Source organism: Schistocerca americana, unplaced genomic scaffold, assembly GCF_021461395.2.
Source record: "Schistocerca americana isolate TAMUIC-IGC-003095 unplaced genomic scaffold, iqSchAmer2.1 HiC_scaffold_271, whole genome shotgun sequence".
NCBI classification, from domain to species: Eukaryota; Metazoa; Arthropoda; class Insecta; order Orthoptera; family Acrididae; genus Schistocerca; species Schistocerca americana.
Genome location: NW_025725985.1, coordinates 60001 through 78257, shown reverse-complemented (window position 1 = coordinate 78257; position 18257 = coordinate 60001). Strand labels below are relative to the sequence as shown.

Here is an 18257-nt window from a genome sequence, read left to right as displayed (position 1 = left end):
CGCCTGAGCTGCGTCAGCCTCAGGAATGCATAGCAAGATTCGCTGTGAGAAGAACCATACACGCAGCACGCAATAGACCGTACTTGAACGGTCGCGTGCTATTTCTGAACTCTGACGACGGCCTGGCCCAACAGGCCGCTGTGTTCAGGTGCCGCAAGGGCGATGTACTGTAACCTCGGGCAGTGCTGCGTTCCGTTGAAAAAGCTGCGGCAGCAGTTTAATCTAGCAAGTAGGGAAAGCACGTGTAGCAACACAACAGATTCTTGAGAAAGCGCAAACTGTCTATCTCTAATATGAGAGACTTACCAAGTTTCCTGTAACATTACTTGCAACGTGCCTCGGTAGCGCAGTAGGTAGCGCGTAAGTCTTATAATCTTAAGGTCGTGAGTTCGATCCTAACCCGGGGCATTTAATTTGCTGTACATCATGGCTGAATTAACGGCGTTGCTGTTGCTAGGGAACGAACTTAATTGTCGTTCGTTATCCACAAGGAGTCTACGCCCCAGCGTCAATATGTTTATTTCCAATTATGACAACGTACAACTTTGATCTTTCTCTTCCCTTGTTAGGAGTAAAATAATGAATAGTCAATTTCGAGCTGTGCGCCATGCCAGTCTGTAGGCGCAAATATGCTCGCAAACGGAGAACTGCACTGAGTCCAGATTCAGCACGAAATACGAGAGGAGACGGAGAAAACCTCACGCTTATCGAGCAAATCCGGTGTGGTCTAGTGGCTAGGATACCTGGCTTTCACCCAGGAGGCCCGGGTTCGATTCCCGGTACCGGAACGGAAGTTTTAGCGCACACAACGCTCCACGTTTTGGCCTTCGAACTGTCGTTTGTCGCCCACCTTGCGAAGCTTCGACCGAACGTAATCGGGGAAAACAGGCACATGATGCAATTACTGTCGGCACCGGAATAAAGGGAGAAGAGGCTCTGGTCCGCTGTTGGGCTGCTACCAGCGTCAGTGGGAAGTCGGTGAAGTCGCCAGTTGCGCCAGAAGCCAGAAATTACCGTAGTACGCCTACACACGCGTTCCAGTTATTTACATTGCTTGCAGCCGCTCCATCCACAACGAGCGTGAGCCCGGATAGCTCAGTCGGTAGAGCATTAGGCTTTTAACCTAAGGGTCCAGGGTTCAAGTCCCTGTCCGGGCGAAGATTTTAACGTTTCCGTAATGGCTCGTCTCGTAGCGATGGTAACCCTGCCGTAATCAGTACACGGAGTTCGTTTCCTGTCAACAGTCTGCGCAGACCGGTTGGATTCTTCACGATTCCAGGGAAACTTCAGTTACGAGCAGTCGTGGCCGAGTGGTTAAGGCGTCTGACTAGAAATCAGATTCCCTCTGGGAGCGTAGGTTCGAGTCCTACCGACTGCGTCGGTTTTTTCTTTAAGAACAACGAGCAGAAAATTTCGCAGATTGCCTGTCGTTTTGGTACCTCTCCACACCTCGCCTCTCTCAGCCGTTTATAGTGCCTGTCCTTTTGATAAGGGCGAATTCCAAGCGTCAGCTTTCGCGTCAGCCGAGCAAAGTCGGGACATACGACAGGATGGTCTGCGTGGAGCTACGACGAAAAAAACCTTCATTTAACAGCACGCGGCTCACATACTCATACGAAAAAACCAGCGCCACTTGCGGTGGCCGGGAATCGAACCCGGATCAACTGCTTGGAAGGCAACTATGCTCACCATTACACCACCACCGCACAGGCGCTGCTCGCAACGCCCCGCTGTGTCGGCTTCCTGCCCGCCAGCAGCGGCCCACGGTGATAGTAGCTGCAGGCGCTTTACGAGGTAGGAGGGTGCATCCACACGCATTCGGGTAGCGCCTCCACGCACGCTGCGTCTTTGGGCAAGACTAGTCGCCGCGGCCGCAAGGTTACTCACACGATAGAGATGAGCATTCGTTTTAAGGCAGTGTAGTGGAGCACTCCGCGTGTGTAGCACTTTTTTCGGTTGTATCCGACGTCGCTGGGTGGCAATCCCACTTTCCCCTGCAGAAAAGTACTCGGGAAGCACGGGCAGCTTGTCGAGCATCGGTGGTTCAATGGCATGTGCCTCAGTAGTGCAGTAGGCAGCGCGTAAGTCTCATAATCTTAAGGCTTGCCGGCACGATAGCTCAGCGTGTTCGGTCTGAGAGTTATCTGCCCTCTGTAATAAAAGACCGAGTCAACGATGAACATGAACGGGCGCCATCGGACGTCCGCCCCCAACAAATGCAACGAATGAAATGAGAACAAAAAAAAAAAAAAAAATTGGTGAATGCTCGCTTAGCATGCGGACGGCACGGGTTCGAATCCCGGCCGATGCATCGTTCTGCTGTTCTCGCTATTATGCTGCCGCGCCGATTCCTCGCCTGAGCTGCGTCAGCCTCAGGAATGCATAGCAAGATTCGCTGTGAGAAGAACCATACACGCAGCACGCAATAGACCGTACTTGAACGGTCGCGTGCTATTTCTGAACTCTGACGACGGCCTGGCCCAACAGGCCGCTGTGTTCAGGTGCCGCAAGGGCGATGTACTGTAACCTCGGGCAGTGCTGCGTTCCGTTGAAAAAGCTGCGGCAGCAGTTTAATCTAGCAAGTAGGGAAAGCACGTGTAGCAACACAACAGATTCTTGAGAAAGCGCAAACTGTCTATCTCTAATATGAGAGACTTACCAAGTTTCCTGTAACATTACTTGCAACGTGCCTCGGTAGCGCAGTAGGTAGCGCGTAAGTCTCATAATCTTAAGGTCGTGAGTTCGATCCTCACCCGGGGCATTTAATTTGCTGTACATCATGGCTGAATTAACGGCGTTGCTGTTGCTAGGGAACGAACTTAATTGTCGTTCGTTATCCACAAGGAGTCTACGCCCCAGCGTCAATATGTTTATTTCCAATTATGACAACGTACAACTTTGATCTTTCTCTTCCCTTGTTAGGAGTAAAATAATGAATAGTCAATTTCGAGCTGTGCGCCATGCCAGTCTGTAGGCGCAAATATGCTCGCAAACGCAGAACTGCACTGAGTCCAGATTCAGCACGAAATACGAGAGGAGACGGAGAAAACCTCACGCTTATCGAGCAACTCCGGTGTGGTCTAGTGGCTAGGATACCTGGCTTTCACCCAGGAGGCCCGGGTTCGATTCCCGGTACCGGAACGGAAGTTTTTGCGCACACAACGCTCCACGTTTTGGCCTTCGAACTGTCGTTTGTCGCCCACCTTGCGAAGCTTCGACCGAACGTAATCGGGGAAAACAGGCACATGATGCAATTACTGTCGGCACCGGAATAAAGGGAGAAGAGGCTCTGGTCCGCTGTTGGGCTGCTACCAGCGTCAGTGGGAAGTCGGTGAAGTCGCCAGTTGCGCCAGAAGCCAGAAATTACCGTAGTACGCCTACACACGCGTTCCAGTTATTTACATTGCTTGCAGCCGCTCCATCCACAACGAGCGTGAGCGCGGATAGCTTAGTCGGTAGAGCATTAGGCTTTTAACCTAAGGGTCCAGGGTTCAAGTCCCTGTCCGGGCGAAGATTTTAACGTTTCCGTAATGGCTCGTCTCGTAGCGATGGTAACCCTGCCGTAATCAGTACACGGAGTTCGTTTCCTGTCAACAGTCTGCGCAGACCGGTTGGATTCTTCACGATTCCAGGGAAACTTCAGTTACGAGCAGTCGTGGCCGAGTGGTTAAGGCGTCTGACTAGAAATCAGATTCCCTCTGGGAGCGTAGGTTCGAGTCCTACCGACTGCGTCGGTTTTTTCTTTAAGAACAACGAGCAGAAAATTTCGCAGATTGCCTGTCGTTTTGGTACCTCTCCACACCTCGCCTCTCTCAGCCGTTTATAGTGCCTGTCCTTTTGATAAGGGCGAATTCCAAGCGTCAGCTTTCGCGTCAGCCGAGCAAAGTCGGGACATACGACAGGATGGTCTGCGTGGAGCTACGACGAAAGAAACCTTCATTTAACAGCACGCGGCTCACATACTCATACGAAAAAACCAGCGCCACTTGCGGTGGCCGGGAATCGAACCCGGATCCACTGCTTGGAAGGCAACTATGCTCACCATTACACCACCACCGCACAGGCGCTGCTCGCAACGCCCCGCTGTGTCGGCTTCCTGCCCGCCAGCAGCGGCCCACGGTGATAGTAGCTGCAGGCGCTTTACGAGGTAGGAGGGTGCATCCACACGCATTCGGGTAGCGCCTCCACGCACGCTGCGTCTTTGGGCAAGACTAGTCGCCGCGGCCGCAAGGTTACTCACACGATAGAGATGAGCATTCGTTTTAAGGCAGTGTAGTGGAGCACTCCGCGTGTGTAGCACTTTTTTCGGTTGTATCCGACGTCGCTGGGTGGCAATCCCACTTTCCCCTGCAGAAAAGTACTCGGGAAGCACGGGCAGCTTGTCGAGCATCGGTGGTTCAATGGCATGTGCCTCAGTAGTGCAGTAGGCAGCGCGTAAGTCTCATAATCTTAAGGCTTGCCGGCACGATAGCTCAGCGTGTTCGGTCTGAGAGTTATCTGCCCTCTGTAATAAAAGACCGAGTCAACGATGAACATGAACGGGCGCCATCGGACGTCCGCCCCCAACAAATGCAACGAAAGAAATGAGAACAAAAAAAAAAAAAAAATTGGTGAATGCTCGCTTAGCATGCGGACGGCACGGGTTCGAATCCCGGCCGATGCATCGTTCTGCTGTTCTCGCTATAATGCTGCCGCGCCGATTCCTCGCCTGAGCTGCGTCAGCCTCAGGAATGCATAGCAAGATTCGCTGTGAGAAGAACCATACACGCAGCACGCAATAGACCGTACTTGAACGGTCGCGTGCTATTTCTGAACTCTGACGACGGCCTGGCCCAACAGGCCGCTGTGTTCAGGTGCCGCAAGGGCGATGTACTGTAACCTCGGGCAGTGCTGCGTTCCGTTGAAAAAGCTGCGGCAGCAGTTTAATCTAGCAAGTAGGGAAAGCACGTGTAGCAACACAACAGATTCTTGAGAAAGCGCAAACTGTCTATCTCTAATATGAGAGACTTACCAAGTTTCCTGTAACATTACTTGCAACGTGCCTCGGTAGCGCAGTAGGTAGCGCGTAAGTCTCATAATCTTAAGGTCGTGAGTTCGATCCTCACCCGGGGCATTTAATTTGCTGTACATCATGGCTGAATTAACGGCGTTGCTGTTGCTAGGGAACGAACTTAATTGTCGTTCGTTATCCACAAGGAGTCTACGCCCCAGCGTCAATATGTTTATTTCCAATTATGACAACGTACAACTTTGATCTTTCTCTTCCCTTGTTAGGAGTAAAATAATGAATAGTCAATTTCGAGCTGTGCGCCATGCCAGTCTGTAGGCGCAAATATGCTCGCAAACGGAGAACTGCACTGAGTCCAGATTCAGCACGAAATACGAGAGGAGACGGAGAAAACCTCACGCTTATCGAGCAACTCCGGTGTGGTCTAGTGGCTAGGATACCTGGCTTTCACCCAGGAGGCCCGGGTTCGATTTCCGGTACCGGAACGGAAGTTTTTGCGCACACAACGCTCCACGTTTTGGCCTTCGAACTGTCGTTTGTCGCTCACCTTGCGAAGCTTCGACCGAACGTAATCGGGGAAAACAGGCACATGATGCAATTACTGTCGGCACCGGAATAAAGGGAGAAGAGGCTCTGATCCGCTGTTGGGCTGCTACCAGCGTCAGTGGGAAGTCGGTGAAGTCGCCAGTTGCGCCAGAAGCCAGAAATTACCGTAGTACGCCTACACACGCGTTCCAGTTATTTACATTGCTTGCAGCCGCTCCATCCACAACGAGCGTGAGCCCGGATAGCTCAGTCGGTAGAGCATTAGGCTTTTAACCTAAGGGTCCAGGGTTCAAGTCCCTGTCCGGGCGAAGATTTTAACGTTTCCGTAATGGCTCGTCTCGTAGCGATGGTAACCCTGCCGTAATCAGTACACGGAGTTCGTTTCCTGTCAACAGTCTGCGCAGACCGGTTGGATTCTTCACGATTCCAGGGAAACTTCAGTTACGAGCAGTCGTGGCCGAGTGGTTAAGGCGTCTGACTAGAAATCAGATTCCCTCTGGGAGCGTAGGTTCGAGTCCTACCGACTGCGTCGGTTTTTTCTTTAAGAACAACGAGCAGAAAATTTCGCAGATTGCCTGTCGTTTTGGTACCTCTCCACACCTCGCCTCTCTCAGCCGTTTATAGTGCCTGTCCTTTTGATAAGGGCGAATTCCAAGCGTCAGCTTTCGCGTCAGCCGAGCAAAGTCGGGACATACGACAGGATGGTCTGCGTGGAGCTACGACGAAAAAAACCTTCATTTAACAGCACGCGGCTCACATACTCATACGAAAAAACCAGCGCCACTTGCGGTGGCCGGGAATCGAACCCGGATCAACTGCTTGGAAGGCAACTATGCTCACCATTACACCACCACCGCACAGGCGCTGCTCGCAACGCCCCGCTGTGTCGGCTTCCTGCCCGCCAGCAGCGGCCCACGGTGATAGTAGCTGCAGGCGCTTTACGAGGTAGGAGGGTGCATCCACACGCATTCGGGTAGCGCCTCCACGCACGCTGCGTCTTTGGGCAAGACTAGTCGCCGCGGCCGCAAGGTTACTCACACGATAGAGATGAGCATTCGTTTTAAGGCAGTGTAGTGGAGCACTCCGCGTGTGTAGCACTTTTTTCGGTTGTATCCGACGTCGCTGGGTGGCAATCCCACTTTCCCCTGCAGAAAAGTACTCGGGAAGCACGGGCAGCTTGTCGAGCATCGGTGGTTCAATGGCATGTGCCTCAGTAGTGCAGTAGGCAGCGCGTAAGTCTCATAATCTTAAGGCTTGCCGGCACGATAGCTCAGCGTGTTCGGTCTGAGAGTTATCTGCCCTCTGTAATAAAAGACCGAGTCAACGATGAACATGAACGGGCGCCATCGGACGTCCGCCCCCAACAAATGCAACGAAAGAAATGAGAACAAAAAAAAAAAAAAAAAATTGGTGAATGCTCGCTTAGCATGCGGACGGCACGGGTTCGAATCCCGGCCGATGCATCGTTCTGCTGTTCTCGCTATAATGCTGCCGCGCCGATTCCTTGCCTGAGCTGCGTCAGCCTCAGGAATGCATAGCAAGATTCGCTGTGAGAAGAACCATACACGCAGCACGCAATAGACCGTACTTGAACGGTCGCGTGCTATTTCTGAACTCTGACGACGGCCTGGCCCAACAGGCCGCTGTGTTCAGGTGCCGCAAGGGCGATGTACTGTAACCTCGGGCAGTGCTGCGTTCCGTTGAAAAAGCTGCGGCAGCAGTTTAATCTAGCAAGTAGGGAAAGCACGTGTAGCAACACAACAGATTCTTGAGAAAGCGCAAACTGTCTATCTCTAATATGAGAGACTTACCAAGTTTCCTGTAACATTACTTGCAGCGTGCCTCGGTAGCGCAGTAGGTAGCGCGTAAGTCTCATAATCTTAAGGTCGTGAGTTCGATCCTCACCCGGGGCATTTAATTTGCTGTACATCATGGCTGAATTAACGGCGTTGCTGTTGCTAGGGAACGAACTTAATTGTCGTTCGTTATCCACAAGGAGTCTACGCCCCAGCGTCAATATGTTTATTTCCAATTATGACAACGTACAACTTTGATCTTTCTCTTCCCTTGTTAGGAGTAAAATAATGAATAGTCAATTTCGAGCTGTGCGCCATGCCAGTCTGTAGGCGCAAATATGCTCGCAAACGGAGAACTGCACTGAGTCCAGATTCAGCACGAAATACGAGAGGAGACGGAGAAAACCTCACGCTTATCGAGCAACTCCGGTGTGGTCTAGTGGCTAGGATACCTGGCTTTCACCCAGGAGGCCCGGGTTCGATTCCCGGTACCGGAACGGAAGTTTTTGCGCACACAACGCTCCACGTTTTGGCCTTCGAACTGTCGTTTGTCGCCCACCTTGCGAAGCTTCGACCGAACGTAATCGGGGAAAACAGGCACATGATGCAATTACTGTCGGCACCGGAATAAAGGGAGAAGAGGCTCTGGTCCGCTGTTGGGCTGCTACCAGCGTCAGTGGGAAGTCGGTGAAGTCGCCAGTTGCGCCAGAAGCCAGAAATTACCGTAGTACGCCTACACACGCGTTCCAGTTATTTACATTGCTTGCAGCCGCTCCATCCACAACGAGCGTGAGCGCGGATAGCTTAGTCGGTAGAGCATTAGGCTTTTAACCTAAGGGTCCAGGGTTCAAGTCCCTGTCCGGGCGAAGATTTTAACGTTTCCGTAATGGCTCGTCTCGTAGCGATGGTAACCCTGCCGTAATCAGTACACGGAGTTCGTTTCCTGTCAACAGTCTGCGCAGACCGGTTGGATTCTTCACGATTCCAGGGAAACTTCAGTTACGAGCAGTCGTGGCCGAGTGGTTAAGGCGTCTGACTAGAAATCAGATTCCCTCTGGGAGCGTAGGTTCGAGTCCTACCGACTGCGTCGGTTTTTTCTTTAAGAACAACGAGCAGAAAATTTCGCAGATTGCCTGTCGTTTTGGTACCTCTCCACACCTCGCCTCTCTCAGCCGTTTATAGTGCCTGTCCTTTTGATAAGGGCGAATTCCAAGCGTCAGCTTTCGCGTCAGCCGAGCAAAGTCGGGACATACGACAGGATGGTCTGCGTGGAGCTACGACGAAAGAAACCTTCATTTAACAGCACGCGGCTCACATACTCATACGAAAAAACCAGCGCCACTTGCGGTGGCCGGGAATCGAACCCGGATCCACTGCTTGGAAGGCAACTATGCTCACCATTACACCACCACCGCACAGGCGCTGCTCGCAACGCCCCGCTGTGTCGGCTTCCTGCCCGCCAGCAGCGGCCCACGGTGATAGTAGCTGCAGGCGCTTTACGAGGTAGGAGGGTGCATCCACACGCATTCGGGTAGCGCCTCCACGCACGCTGCGTCTTTGGGCAAGACTAGTCGCCGCGGCCGCAAGGTTACTCACACGATAGAGATGAGCATTCGTTTTAAGGCAGTGTAGTGGAGCACTCCGCGTGTGTAGCACTTTTTTCGGTTGTATCCGACGTCGCTGGGTGGCAATCCCACTTTCCCCTGCAGAAAAGTACTCGGGAAGCACGGGCAGCTTGTCGAGCATCGGTGGTTCAATGGCATGTGCCTCAGTAGTGCAGTAGGCAGCGCGTAAGTCTCATAATCTTAAGGCTTGCCGGCACGATAGCTCAGCGTGTTCGGTCTGAGAGTTATCTGCCCTCTGTAATAAAAGACCGAGTCAACGATGAACATGAACGGGCGCCATCGGACGTCCGCCCCCAACAAATGCAACGAAAGAAATGAGAACAAAAAAAAAAAAAAAATTGGTGAATGCTCGCTTAGCATGCGGACGGCACGGGTTCGAATCCCGGCCGATGCATCGTTCTGCTGTTCTCGCTATAATGCTGCCGCGCCGATTCCTCGCCTGAGCTGCGTCAGCCTCAGGAATGCATAGCAAGATTCGCTGTGAGAAGAACCATACACGCAGCACGCAATAGACCGTACTTGAACGGTCGCGTGCTATTTCTGAACTCTGACGACGGCCTGGCCCAACAGGCCGCTGTGTTCAGGTGCCGCAAGGGCGATGTACTGTAACCTCGGGCAGTGCTGCGTTCCGTTGAAAAAGCTGCGGCAGCAGTTTAATCTAGCAAGTAGGGAAAGCACGTGTAGCAACACAACAGATTCTTGAGAAAGCGCAAACTGTCTATCTCTAATATGAGAGACTTACCAAGTTTCCTGTAACATTACTTGCAACGTGCCTCGGTAGCGCAGTAGGTAGCGCGTAAGTCTCATAATCTTAAGGTCGTGAGTTCGATCCTCACCCGGGGCATTTAATTTGCTGTACATCATGGCTGAATTAACGGCGTTGCTGTTGCTAGGGAACGAACTTAATTGTCGTTCGTTATCCACAAGGAGTCTACGCCCCAGCGTCAATATGTTTATTTCCAATTATGACAACGTACAACTTTGATCTTTCTCTTCCCTTGTTAGGAGTAAAATAATGAATAGTCAATTTCGAGCTGTGCGCCATGCCAGTCTGTAGGCGCAAATATGCTCGCAAACGGAGAACTGCACTGAGTCCAGATTCAGCACGAAATACGAGAGGAGACGGAGAAAACCTCACGCTTATCGAGCAACTCCGGTGTGGTCTAGTGGCTAGGATACCTGGCTTTCACCCAGGAGGCCCGGGTTCGATTTCCGGTACCGGAACGGAAGTTTTTGCGCACACAACGCTCCACGTTTTGGCCTTCGAACTGTCGTTTGTCGCTCACCTTGCGAAGCTTCGACCGAACGTAATCGGGGAAAACAGGCACATGATGCAATTACTGTCGGCACCGGAATAAAGGGAGAAGAGGCTCTGATCCGCTGTTGGGCTGCTACCAGCGTCAGTGGGAAGTCGGTGAAGTCGCCAGTTGCGCCAGAAGCCAGAAATTACCGTAGTACGCCTACACACGCGTTCCAGTTATTTACATTGCTTGCAGCCGCTCCATCCACAACGAGCGTGAGCCCGGATAGCTCAGTCGGTAGAGCATTAGGCTTTTAACCTAAGGGTCCAGGGTTCAAGTCCCTGTCCGGGCGAAGATTTTAACGTTTCCGTAATGGCTCGTCTCGTAGCGATGGTAACCCTGCCGTAATCAGTACACGGAGTTCGTTTCCTGTCAACAGTCTGCGCAGACCGGTTGGATTCTTCACGATTCCAGGGAAACTTCAGTTACGAGCAGTCGTGGCCGAGTGGTTAAGGCGTCTGACTAGAAATCAGATTCCCTCTGGGAGCGTAGGTTCGAGTCCTACCGACTGCGTCGGTTTTTTCTTTAAGAACAACGAGCAGAAAATTTCGCAGATTGCCTGTCGTTTTGGTACCTCTCCACACCTCGCCTCTCTCAGCCGTTTATAGTGCCTGTCCTTTTGATAAGGGCGAATTCCAAGCGTCAGCTTTCGCGTCAGCCGAGCAAAGTCGGGACATACGACAGGATGGTCTGCGTGGAGCTACGACGAAAAAAACCTTCATTTAACAGCACGCGGCTCACATACTCATACGAAAAAACCAGCGCCACTTGCGGTGGCCGGGAATCGAACCCGGATCAACTGCTTGGAAGGCAACTATGCTCACCATTACACCACCACCGCACAGGCGCTGCTCGCAACGCCCCGCTGTGTCGGCTTCCTGCCCGCCAGCAGCGGCCCACGGTGATAGTAGCTGCAGGCGCTTTACGAGGTAGGAGGGTGCATCCACACGCATTCGGGTAGCGCCTCCACGCACGCTGCGTCTTTGGGCAAGACTAGTCGCCGCGGCCGCAAGGTTACTCACACGATAGAGATGAGCATTCGTTTTAAGGCAGTGTAGTGGAGCACTCCGCGTGTGTAGCACTTTTTTCGGTTGTATCCGACGTCGCTGGGTGGCAATCCCACTTTCCCCTGCAGAAAAGTACTCGGGAAGCACGGGCAGCTTGTCGAGCATCGGTGGTTCAATGGCATGTGCCTCAGTAGTGCAGTAGGCAGCGCGTAAGTCTCATAATCTTAAGGCTTGCCGGCACGATAGCTCAGCGTGTTCGGTCTGAGAGTTATCTGCCCTCTGTAATAAAAGACCGAGTCAACGATGAACATGAACGGGCGCCATCGGACGTCCGCCCCCAACAAATGCAACGAAAGAAATGAGAACAAAAAAAAAAAAAAAAAAATTGGTGAATGCTCGCTTAGCATGCGGACGGCACGGGTTCGAATCCCGGCCGATGCATCGTTCTGCTGTTCTCGCTATAATGCTGCCGCGCCGATTCCTTGCCTGAGCTGCGTCAGCCTCAGGAATGCATAGCAAGATTCGCTGTGAGAAGAACCATACACGCAGCACGCAATAGACCGTACTTGAACGGTCGCGTGCTATTTCTGAACTCTGACGACGGCCTGGCCCAACAGGCCGCTGTGTTCAGGTGCCGCAAGGGCGATGTACTGTAACCTCGGGCAGTGCTGCGTTCCGTTGAAAAAGCTGCGGCAGCAGTTTAATCTAGCAAGTAGGGAAAGCACGTGTAGCAACACAACAGATTCTTGAGAAAGCGCAAACTGTCTATCTCTAATATGAGAGACTTACCAAGTTTCCTGTAACATTACTTGCAGCGTGCCTCGGTAGCGCAGTAGGTAGCGCGTAAGTCTCATAATCTTAAGGTCGTGAGTTCGATCCTCACCCGGGGCATTTAATTTGCTGTACATCATGGCTGAATTAACGGCGTTGCTGTTGCTAGGGAACGAACTTAATTGTCGTTCGTTATCCACAAGGAGTCTACGCCCCAGCGTCAATATGTTTATTTCCAATTATGACAACGTACAACTTTGATCTTTCTCTTCCCTTGTTAGGAGTAAAATAATGAATAGTCAATTTCGAGCTGTGCGCCATGCCAGTCTGTAGGCGCAAATATGCTCGCAAACGGAGAACTGCACTGAGTCCAGATTCAGCACGAAATACGAGAGGAGACGGAGAAAACCTCACGCTTATCGAGCAAATCCGGTGTGGTCTAGTGGCTAGGATACCTGGCTTTCACCCAGGAGGCCCGGGTTCGATTCCCGGTACCGGAACGGAAGTTTTTGCGCACACAACGCTCCACGTTTTGGCCTTCGAACTGTCGTTTGTCGCCCACCTTGCGAAGCTTCGACCGAACGTAATCGGGGAAAACAGGCACATGATGCAATTACTGTCGGCACCGGAATAAAGGGAGAAGAGGCTCTGGTCCGCTGTTGGGCTGCTACCAGCGTCAGTGGGAAGTCGGTGAAGTCGCCAGTTGCGCCAGAAGCCAGAAATTACCGTAGTACGCCTACACACGCGTTCCAGTTATTTACATTGCTTGCAGCCGCTCCATCCACAACAAGCGTGAGCCCGGATAGCTCAGTCGGTAGAGCATTAGGCTTTTAACCTAAGGGTCCAGGGTTCAAGTCCCTGTCCGGCCGAAGATTTTAACGTTTCCGTAATGGCTCGTCTCGTAGCGATGGTAACCCTGCCGTAATCAGTACACGGAGTTCGTTTCCTGTCAACAGTCTGCGCAGACCGGTTGGATTCTTCACGATTCCAGGGAAACTTCAGTTACGAGCAGTCGTGGCCGAGTGGTTAAGGCGTCTGACTAGAAATCAGATTCCCTCTGGGAGCGTAGGTTCGAGTCCTACCGACTGCGTCGGTTTTTTCTTTAAGAACAACGAGCAGAAAATTTCGCAGATTGCCTGTCGTTTTGGTACCTCTCCACACCTCGCCTCTCTCAGCCGTTTATAGTGCCTGTCCTTTTGATAAGGGCGAATTCCAAGCGTCAGCTTTCGCGTCAGCCGAGCAAAGTCGGGACATACGACAGGATGGTCTGCGTGGAGCTACGACGAAAAAAACCTTCATTTAACAGCACGCGGCTCACATACTCATACGAAAAAACCAGCGCCACTTGCGGTGGCCGGGAATCGAACCCGGATCAACTGCTTGGAAGGCAACTATGCTCACCATTACACCACCACCGCACAGGCGCTGCTCGCAACGCCCCGCTGTGTCGGCTTCCTGCCCGCCAGCAGCGGCCCACGGTGATAGTAGCTGCAGGCGCTTTACGAGGTAGGAGGGTGCATCCACACGCATTCGGGTAGCGCCTCCACGCACGCTGCGTCTTTGGGCAAGACTAGTCGCCGCGGCCGCAAGGTTACTCACACGATAGAGATGAGCATTCGTTTTAAGGCAGTGTAGTGGAGCACTCCGCGTGTGTAGCACTTTTTTCGGTTGTATCCGACGTCGCTGGGTGGCAATCCCACTTTCCCCTGCAGAAAAGTACTCGGGAAGCACGGGCAGCTTGTCGAGCATCGGTGGTTCAATGGCATGTGCCTCAGTAGTGCAGTAGGCAGCGCGTAAGTCTCATAATCTTAAGGCTTGCCGGCACTATAGCTCAGCGTGTTCGGTCTGAGAGTTATCTGCCCTCTGTAATAAAAGACCGAGTCAACGATGAACATGAACGGGCGCCATCGGACGTCCGCCCCCAACAAATGCCACGAAAGAAATGAGAACAAAAAAAAAAAAAAAATTGGTGAATGCTCGCTTAGCATGCGGACGGCACGGGTTCGAATCCCGGCCGATGCATCGTTCTGCTGTTCTCGCTATAATGCTGCCGCGCCGATTCCTCGCCTGAGCTGCGTCAGCCTCAGGAATGCATAGCAAGATTCGCTGTGAGAAGAACCATACACGCAGCACGCAATAGACCGTACTTGAACGGTCGCGTGCTATTTCTGAACTCTGACGACGGCCTGGCCCAACAGGCCGCTGTGTTCAGGTGCCGCAAGGGCGATGTACTGTAACCTCGGGCAGTGCTGCGTTCCGTTGAAAAAGCTGCGGCAGCAGTTTAATCTAGCAAGTAGGGAAAGCACGTGTAGCAACACAACAGATTCTTGAGAAAGCGCAAACTGTCTATCTCTAATATGAGAGACTTACCAAGTTTCCTGTAACATTACTTGCAACGTGCCTCGGTAGCGCAGTAGGTAGCGCGTAAGTCTCATAATCTTAAGGTCGTGAGTTCGATCCTCACCCGGGGCATTTAATTTGCTGTACATCATGGCTGAATTAACGGCGTTGCTGTTGCTAGGGAACGAACTTAATTGTCGTTCGTTATCCACAAGGAGTCTACGCCCCAGCGTCAATATGTTTATCAGTCCGCCTTTAGCCGCGGAGCAGCTCGGACTTGTTTATGTCCCGGCTGCGAACGTTCGCGGAAGAAGCGGTGTTTACACCGTCGTCACTCGCGTGTGTTATTGTTTGAATCGAACGCAATGGCACACAATTTCCGAAAAACCACGATACAGTTCACGTTCTGTAACGAGTATGCACGACCGAAGGCATTCGAAATCGAACGTTTCTTGAGGGACGAAGTGCAACTTAATTACACTGAGGTTCTTGGCATTCATTTATCGATCGTGAGCAGCACTCTTTACGTAAAGATGATTGACGACGCAGCATGCGATAAGATCATTAAAGCTGCCAAACGAGGATTCCAGTTCCGACACTCCGATGGTCATATTGGCGAAGTGTTAGTCGCTCATTCGGGCCTGGGCGTGCGTACGATTCGAGTCTTTGAGCTGCCATTCGAGTTACCAGAATCCTTGGTCACTGAATCGCTCCAGCCATATGGCAGAGTTATCAGTCATACGGCCGAACATTGGACAAGTTTTAGCACGTATCCAGTGCTCAATGGTGTCCGACAGGTGCGAATTGCACTTACGAAACATGTGCCATCGTACATCAACATCGGCGGCTGTCGAGCTATTGTCATCTATGATGGACAGCCCCGGACATGCTCCGGGTGTGGTGGTGAAGGACATCTTCGATCTGCGTGTATGCAGAGGAGACTCGTGCAACTCCCCAGCGGAGACCTCCAGAATCCGACTACACCAACGTCACTGCCGATGACTTACGTGGCGGCGCTTCGCGGGGAGGTGACGCCGAGGTCGGAGCGCACTATTGAACCGACGCCACAGGTGACTGAGGCGCCTTCGGACCCCACTGAAGAAGGAACAGCTCCCACCAACCCTCAGTGCCAGACATTACAGGTGGTGCAGAAAGAGGATGAGAGCATCACAACAGGCATGGAAGCTGAAGTGGAACGGCCCCAGGGCGTTGTAGCGGCGGCGAGAGCGCAGGTGATGCAAGATTTGCCAACACCAGAGGCCGAGGTTAGGGCCCGCAAACAACGCTCGCCAAAGCGCCGCAAGAAGCGCCGACTAAACTCTGCGGAGACGCTCCCTTCTCTTCTTGGAAGCCCAGATGAGTCTAACACTATGGAACTGTCTGACTTGGAACCACAAGCTTCGGATGTCGCAGACCATATGAATTCGGACAGTGAAAAGATGTCATGTCGCTCGGAAGACGCATCCGCTCCGGGGCCTGCTACCCCTTCTGCGGTGGAGTCTAATGCTGCGAAAGAACAACAGATGTCACACATCAATGCCGCACAGGAAAATTTGGAGCACCCCAATAGTATCAGCTGGTATGAACAGGACGACGAAATCACCGATGCGGACCATTCTACTGGTGGGGACTCGCATCCGTCCGCATCTCAAGAAACCTAATGCCGCAGGGACACGTCCGTCGGGCGACCCTCTGCGGATGTGCAAAGGGACTATCGATACGGTGAAACTTTGTCATTTTAACATCATGTGGAGATGACAGCTACTCGACCCCAGGCATACAGAATAGGGACTGTGAATGTAAATACCATTAGATCGCCCGTGAAACAGCAGTTGTTTAGGGACATGATATACGCGTCGGATGTGGATATACTAATGGTGCAGGAAATTTACATTCCTGAGTTCCAGGAAGTCCATGGATACATCTCCTACATCTCGCCGCACTCGAACAACGACAGTGGAACGGCGATATTGGTCCGGGACGGGATTCCGGTTCGCGACCTGGCTTATCTACCTTCGGCACGAGGACTGGCGATAACTGTTAATGGAATTCGCATTCTCAATGTTTATGCCCCTTCCGGCACAGACAACAGACGGGCGCGTGCTAGATATTATTCAGAAGAGATTGTGCCCTTATTTACCGGCAGATTCGATCATTTCATTATAGGTGGTGACTTCAATTGTGTTTTAGCGCAAAAAGACCAGACTCCACATTACAATACCTGTCGTGAATTGCATGTGCTATGCCGGGATCTGGAGTTAAGCGACACCTGGGACATGATTCATAGGAACCGTGAAGGATATACTTTTTATACCAGTCACTCGGCGAGCAGACTCGATCGAATATATGTTTCGGTTGGCCTACAGGATAAGGTGGTCGACGCGGAACGATGGCCTGCGGCATTTACTGATCATCTGGCTTACATTTGTACCATATCACTCCCTAGGCAAAGTGTGTGGAGAAGCCGCGGGACATGGAAGCTCAATTCGTCACTTTTGGCGGACCCCGAATGTCGTCGGAGAGTCGAGGAGGTATGGGTCACATGTCAACGCCGTCTACCAACATATACCTCCGTGCTTCAATGGTGGCTCGAGTGTACTAAGCCGGCATTAAGAAGAGCTCTCATACAGTATGGTCGGGATAAGACGAGATGGCAACGAGACACTCTTGATTATTATTACACCATGCTTCGTGAGCTGTCCTTCCAGGTGCCGTCTGCAGAACATCATGCGGAAGTTCATCGTGTCAAGGCACAAATCCTATCGATCACGCGACGACGACTGGGTGGCATCCCAATACGGGCGAGATGTCTTGACACCATCACTGGGGAACGTACCTCGATGCACCATGTGTCGCGGGAACATAAACGCTACCGCCGGGCATTGGTAACAGTGCTCCACGGTTTGGATGGCCGTCAACTGACAACACAACAGGACATTGCAAATGAATTTTTAGAGCATTTCCGCCACCTCTATGCCGGTACACCGACGGACTGTCTGGTGGGGGAAGAGATACTGCAACATCTGCAAACGACACTGACAGAGACGGAAAAGGCAGCGCTTATGGAGCCACTCACAGAAGACGATATAAAGGTGGCACTCACAAAAGGAGCGGCCCATAAATCACCAGGACCAGATGGGATTACGCTAGAGTTTTATCGAGAATTCGTGGACATGATGATGCCACAGTTGGTGTCGATGTACAATGAGGCGATGCGTCCGGACATGCGCCTACCGTCGGATTTTATGACGGGCTTTCTTCTTCCTATCCCGAAGATGGCGGAGAGTCGTAGTGTTAATCAATATCGGCCTCTCACTATGCTAAACACCGACTATAAAATCTTTGCACGACTACTAGCGTCTCGTCTCAAGCTGGTGATTTCCAGGACAATATCCCCTGATCAGGCTTGCCTAGGGGTGCGAAGCAACATATCCTCGGCGTTAAGTGAATACCGTGACGTTATCGCCCTTGCGGAAACGTGTAAAATGCGAGCAGCGATGATATCTGTGGACTTCGATCGTGCGTTCGACAGGATAAACCATGACTTCTTGGTGTCAGTCCTGAGTCGAATGGCGTTTCCTCCGGTTTTCATCTCCATCGTTGTGAGGCTAATACGAGGGGCTACATCGAAGGTGATTGTAAACGGTCGGGAAGCGGGCTCGATTCCCATTAACAGCTCAGTCCGACAAGGGTGCCCACTCTCCATGATGCTGTTTGCGATAGCGCTTGAGCCGCTGATGTGTGTTATGAGGCGCTCACTTACTGGGATAGCGCTTAATGAGAACTCTTTCATTTGTCGCGCATATGCGGACGACCTGATCCTTCTTGTCAGATCAGGACATGAAGTTCGTCAGGCTGTTGAA

At 52.1% G+C, this 18257-nt stretch overlaps 31 non-coding genes across 31 annotated transcripts; 25 read left to right on the top strand and 6 right to left on the bottom strand.

Moving 5' to 3' along the window:
* Positions 1 to 335: 335 nt before the first annotated feature.
* On the top strand, positions 336 to 408 carry Trnai-uau. Its single transcript has one exon. It is a non-coding gene; the product is annotated as a tRNA-Ile (tRNA).
* A 308-nt stretch (positions 409 to 716) lies between these two features.
* Positions 717 to 788, top strand: Trnae-uuc. The gene has a single exon. It is a non-coding gene; the product is annotated as a tRNA-Glu (tRNA).
* Positions 789 to 1084: 296 nt separating this feature from the next.
* Positions 1085 to 1157, top strand: Trnak-uuu. The gene has a single exon. It is a non-coding gene; the product is annotated as a tRNA-Lys (tRNA).
* A 139-nt stretch (positions 1158 to 1296) lies between these two features.
* Positions 1297 to 1378, top strand: Trnas-aga. Its single transcript has one exon. It is a non-coding gene; the product is annotated as a tRNA-Ser (tRNA).
* Positions 1379 to 1634: 256 nt separating this feature from the next.
* Trnag-ucc lies at positions 1635 to 1706 on the bottom strand. The gene has a single exon. It is a non-coding gene; the product is annotated as a tRNA-Gly (tRNA).
* Positions 1707 to 2688: 982 nt separating this feature from the next.
* Positions 2689 to 2761, top strand: Trnam-cau. The gene has a single exon. It is a non-coding gene; the product is annotated as a tRNA-Met (tRNA).
* Positions 2762 to 3069: 308 nt separating this feature from the next.
* Positions 3070 to 3141, top strand: Trnae-uuc. Its single transcript has one exon. It is a non-coding gene; the product is annotated as a tRNA-Glu (tRNA).
* A 296-nt stretch (positions 3142 to 3437) lies between these two features.
* Positions 3438 to 3510, top strand: Trnak-uuu. The gene has a single exon. It is a non-coding gene; the product is annotated as a tRNA-Lys (tRNA).
* A 139-nt stretch (positions 3511 to 3649) lies between these two features.
* Trnas-aga lies at positions 3650 to 3731 on the top strand. Its single transcript has one exon. It is a non-coding gene; the product is annotated as a tRNA-Ser (tRNA).
* Positions 3732 to 3987: 256 nt separating this feature from the next.
* Trnag-ucc lies at positions 3988 to 4059 on the bottom strand. The gene has a single exon. It is a non-coding gene; the product is annotated as a tRNA-Gly (tRNA).
* Positions 4060 to 5040: 981 nt separating this feature from the next.
* Positions 5041 to 5113, top strand: Trnam-cau. The gene has a single exon. It is a non-coding gene; the product is annotated as a tRNA-Met (tRNA).
* A 308-nt stretch (positions 5114 to 5421) lies between these two features.
* Trnae-uuc lies at positions 5422 to 5493 on the top strand. The gene has a single exon. It is a non-coding gene; the product is annotated as a tRNA-Glu (tRNA).
* Positions 5494 to 5789: 296 nt separating this feature from the next.
* Trnak-uuu lies at positions 5790 to 5862 on the top strand. The gene has a single exon. It is a non-coding gene; the product is annotated as a tRNA-Lys (tRNA).
* A 139-nt stretch (positions 5863 to 6001) lies between these two features.
* Positions 6002 to 6083, top strand: Trnas-aga. Its single transcript has one exon. It is a non-coding gene; the product is annotated as a tRNA-Ser (tRNA).
* A 256-nt stretch (positions 6084 to 6339) lies between these two features.
* On the bottom strand, positions 6340 to 6411 carry Trnag-ucc. The gene has a single exon. It is a non-coding gene; the product is annotated as a tRNA-Gly (tRNA).
* Positions 6412 to 7394: 983 nt separating this feature from the next.
* On the top strand, positions 7395 to 7467 carry Trnam-cau. The gene has a single exon. It is a non-coding gene; the product is annotated as a tRNA-Met (tRNA).
* A 308-nt stretch (positions 7468 to 7775) lies between these two features.
* Positions 7776 to 7847, top strand: Trnae-uuc. Its single transcript has one exon. It is a non-coding gene; the product is annotated as a tRNA-Glu (tRNA).
* Positions 7848 to 8143: 296 nt separating this feature from the next.
* Trnak-uuu lies at positions 8144 to 8216 on the top strand. The gene has a single exon. It is a non-coding gene; the product is annotated as a tRNA-Lys (tRNA).
* Positions 8217 to 8355: 139 nt separating this feature from the next.
* On the top strand, positions 8356 to 8437 carry Trnas-aga. The gene has a single exon. It is a non-coding gene; the product is annotated as a tRNA-Ser (tRNA).
* Positions 8438 to 8693: 256 nt separating this feature from the next.
* Positions 8694 to 8765, bottom strand: Trnag-ucc. The gene has a single exon. It is a non-coding gene; the product is annotated as a tRNA-Gly (tRNA).
* Positions 8766 to 9746: 981 nt separating this feature from the next.
* On the top strand, positions 9747 to 9819 carry Trnam-cau. Its single transcript has one exon. It is a non-coding gene; the product is annotated as a tRNA-Met (tRNA).
* Positions 9820 to 10127: 308 nt separating this feature from the next.
* Trnae-uuc lies at positions 10128 to 10199 on the top strand. The gene has a single exon. It is a non-coding gene; the product is annotated as a tRNA-Glu (tRNA).
* A 296-nt stretch (positions 10200 to 10495) lies between these two features.
* On the top strand, positions 10496 to 10568 carry Trnak-uuu. The gene has a single exon. It is a non-coding gene; the product is annotated as a tRNA-Lys (tRNA).
* Positions 10569 to 10707: 139 nt separating this feature from the next.
* Positions 10708 to 10789, top strand: Trnas-aga. The gene has a single exon. It is a non-coding gene; the product is annotated as a tRNA-Ser (tRNA).
* Positions 10790 to 11045: 256 nt separating this feature from the next.
* On the bottom strand, positions 11046 to 11117 carry Trnag-ucc. The gene has a single exon. It is a non-coding gene; the product is annotated as a tRNA-Gly (tRNA).
* Positions 11118 to 12101: 984 nt separating this feature from the next.
* Trnam-cau lies at positions 12102 to 12174 on the top strand. Its single transcript has one exon. It is a non-coding gene; the product is annotated as a tRNA-Met (tRNA).
* Positions 12175 to 12482: 308 nt separating this feature from the next.
* On the top strand, positions 12483 to 12554 carry Trnae-uuc. Its single transcript has one exon. It is a non-coding gene; the product is annotated as a tRNA-Glu (tRNA).
* A 296-nt stretch (positions 12555 to 12850) lies between these two features.
* Positions 12851 to 12923, top strand: Trnak-uuu. The gene has a single exon. It is a non-coding gene; the product is annotated as a tRNA-Lys (tRNA).
* A 139-nt stretch (positions 12924 to 13062) lies between these two features.
* Positions 13063 to 13144, top strand: Trnas-aga. Its single transcript has one exon. It is a non-coding gene; the product is annotated as a tRNA-Ser (tRNA).
* A 256-nt stretch (positions 13145 to 13400) lies between these two features.
* On the bottom strand, positions 13401 to 13472 carry Trnag-ucc. The gene has a single exon. It is a non-coding gene; the product is annotated as a tRNA-Gly (tRNA).
* Positions 13473 to 14453: 981 nt separating this feature from the next.
* On the top strand, positions 14454 to 14526 carry Trnam-cau. Its single transcript has one exon. It is a non-coding gene; the product is annotated as a tRNA-Met (tRNA).
* The last annotated feature ends 3731 nt before the right edge of the window (positions 14527 to 18257 follow it).